Source organism: Teleopsis dalmanni, chromosome 2 (assembly GCF_002237135.1).
Source record: "Teleopsis dalmanni isolate 2A chromosome 2, ASM223713v2, whole genome shotgun sequence".
NCBI lineage: Eukaryota > Metazoa > Arthropoda > Insecta > Diptera > Diopsidae > Teleopsis > Teleopsis dalmanni.
In genome coordinates, this window is record NC_051847.1 from 208,956,750 (window position 1) to 208,960,512 (window position 3,763).

The following is a 3,763-nucleotide window of genomic DNA, read 5'->3' on the forward strand; positions in this document are numbered from 1 at the left end:
TTTTTCTAAAATTTGGCCGCAGTAAAACGACACCATTTATATGACCACAGAGCTGTGCAAATTCAATCACAGTACAACTTAAATTACAATTACAGAGTAATTATAATTGATGATTGAGTTTCTAGATTACAAATGTAATTATAATTGAAAACCTCAATTATGAATGATAATATATTAGTAATTTGTAATTGAGTTCCTAAATAACAATTACGAATTACGCGAAATTTGCAAAAATAATAGATGGAAGAAGAAGCATCGGAATATTTGAACGATTAAAAAATATGAGAAATAACTGTTGTATTTAATATCTTCGGTTTTAAGTCGTCTTCACATTTACTTTGCATTCTCATTCATAGTCTTTTGTTGGGTTGATTGTTTCAGCGCTTTGCATTTGGTGTGTAGAAGTGTTTCATTAGCACATCAAAACAGATGTGTTGGTCTCCTGATCATTTTGTTAGAAAAATTTTAGCTCCAGAAAGAAAGAAGACATAAAAACCAACATATGATATGATTATGAATATTTTAACCTTAATTTTAGTTAAAATCTAGTTAAATTAAACAAGAAGACAGAAAGAAAGAAGACATAAAAACCAACATATGATATGATTATGAATATTTTAACCTTAATTTTAGTTAAAATCTAGTTAAATTAAACAAATTATTTTTCTGTGTGTAAATTGAAAATGGTTTTTGGATTACTATACGAGTACAAAATATTTATACTCCAAATACCAATCTTAATCTTAATCTTAATCTTAATATGCTGAATAGATAAGTTTACAGTGAAAGCAACAAGGCGAAAAACAATAATTGAATAAATAATATTACTTGTCAATAATATGATACTAAAATTTCAATTAGAATATATCTAAATATTTATAAAAATACGTATATGTTTTTTTATTGAGCTAAAATAGATATAACCTCTATTGGCACTAGGTGGTACTTGGAATGTATATAAATATCTACGAAAATATCTAAAATTCTTCAAACTAAGATATAAATATTTGCGTTTAATAACATTAGATCTAAGGGGTTTTTGGACAATCAAACCGAGTATTCCTTCTCTACCAGAAATATAGCTACAGTCTTCTAAACAGAAAATTTTGTCATCTTATTAGTGTAGGATTATCTAGTGAAAATGCACTTCAATATTTACAGCAGCAGTAAGGTTATTTTCAAAATTGCTATTAACCCAATTAGTTTCTTAAATATGATCAATAAAGCTATGTAGAACTAAAATAGCGTTACAAATTGTAATAAACTATAAATTAGACCAAATACTAAAACCCCTTTAAGTCCAGAACCCATTTTTACCATTTGCTTTACAGAATGACTTTTTTGTGTTAGAGTAGGTTTATGAGATTAGTTCACGAAAGAATTTAGTCCAGAACAGAAATTAGCAAACTAACAAAAATTTTTGCGAAAGAATTTGATGTATGATTTGTAAAATTTCTCTAGCATTGAGAGAAAAAGCACTCATTAAACTGAACAGGGGGTTAACAAGGCACAACATAGGACACCGTATCCCTACTGTAAATGTCATCAGAGGTTACTCATGCCAATCTTGTCTTGAGATTGTGTATATTAATGGGCATTCTCTCTATTATTTTTCAACTTTCTCAAGAACTAAATTAGATGTATTACATGTAATTTTCTTATATAAAATTGAATTATAAATTCATATTATAAAAATTTCTCTCTACATATCTCCAAATAATATTAATCTTAAATCTATGGTTAATTTAACTATATTACGAGTATTTTGCGTTCATTTTTAATATATTTGCTTGGTCATTGCAAACTCAAAAATTACAATAAAAATAATTCCACTTAAATAATCAACTTCACACACTTGAGAAGGACCTCAGCAGCAGAAAAATAAATTACACGTTTTGTATGGATACCATTCCTATTTCATTTTATTTTATTTTTTTTTTATTATTATTTTTATTTCGCATCCATTTATCATTTTGTGTTGTACTCCACGCGATTCCTGCGAACTCAAAAGGACAATGTTTACAATTCCTTTCAACAATTTATCTTTAGAAAATCTATTCTGCGTCGAAACCATTTGCATTTGAATATTTTATCATTTTCCTTTTTTGAGTCATTTATTTCTTGTGTATTTTTTATGTGTTGAGTCCTTTATTTTAAATTACATTTAATTTTCCCGAAAAAAAGAATATTTTTAATAATATTATATAATCTGCTTCTATTTTTATTTTCTCAGGTTTTTTTTATATTATTTTTTAACAAATTATCACACCTCGCAGTGTTAAATTTTACTAAAAATGGCGTCTAAATTCACGGCTCCACTAATTGGGTCCAATTTGAAATTACCACTTTTAAGGACTATCGGGAAGCAGTTGTGCAAAAAATAAAATTTGGAAAACTTCGCAATTTGCTTATTTTGTTGTTGGCAATAGTTCAAACATATGTTTGTATCTTAATTATAGCTAACCCATTTTGCTGACTAATCATCATAATAGTTCTAATAACCTTGAAGATATATGGTATTAATTATAGTTAACTTTCTTCTTATTTAATATTGTGTGATATTGTGTATTTAAAGAAAAATATTTACATGTTTAATTATTACGCATGTAATGGTATTTATATAAGAGTTTATATATATGAACTAAATTTCATACTAATTAGTTAATTAATTTTTACTACCAACCTATCAATACTTTCAACAAAACCGTTTTATTTTCAAACTTTATTCAAAAAGGATAACGGCTCTGTTGTAATCAAAAACAAACAAAATTTTGCAATTCACTTTAAAGGAATATAAAGTTTTATTTAATACTTTCATTAGTTCAAACTTTCACAACAAATGCCAAGTTTTACGCCATTGTTAATTTCTTCATTATTTTTATTAATTTTGTTCTTTACTCACTCAATATCTTTAACTGCTCTTTTGTTTCTAATTTGTTACGTTTTTGTTGCTAACATCCTTCAAACTTAATAGCCCGTTCTGTTCCGCAGTACAAAGGATAATAAAAACAGGTAATTTGCTCTATTGTGCAGGTATCCCTTAGTTAATATAGTTTATTTTTCTATAAAAATTTTTGTTTATAGAAAGAAACTTGTGGAGAAAGGAGAACTGAAATACAACAAAAGTTTTAATGGAACTGGAACAAATGATACACAAACAATGCTTTAATTAACTCAATAAATCACACTACATAAATACTTTTCTTTTTAAAAATGTTTTAAGTCAATCGTTCCATTGAATGTAAAAATTGTACATTCTTACTTTTAATACCTTTTAAATAAAAAGTAATGCACTATGTGTAGAAAGTCTCCTGAATATATATTATACAAAACGTAGGAATGTGGGTAACGCTGTACGCAATTAATTGCCCAATGTTATATCATCTACAGTTTTTGCTACTACATTTTTGATTGTTCTGCGATGGTTCTTTATAAAGAGCATAACGAACGAGATGACGAGATAAGGATTGCCATAATTAAATTGTAACTGATGGAATCTACTTTGATAGATATACAATAGACTTTATATTATAATTCCGGATAGTTCATTATAGAATTGGATAATCAAACAGTTGTTGATATTATTACTCAACATGAAATATTGATTTTTTTTTTGGGTAATAACCTAATTTAGGTTTGAAATGTAGCCGCAGTGTGAGGCTTAAACCCACTGAAACTGTTGAACATATTGAAACAAATATAACGAATAACTTATATAGTAACTACCAATAAAAACTTATTAGAATATAATGCAGTGATTTCT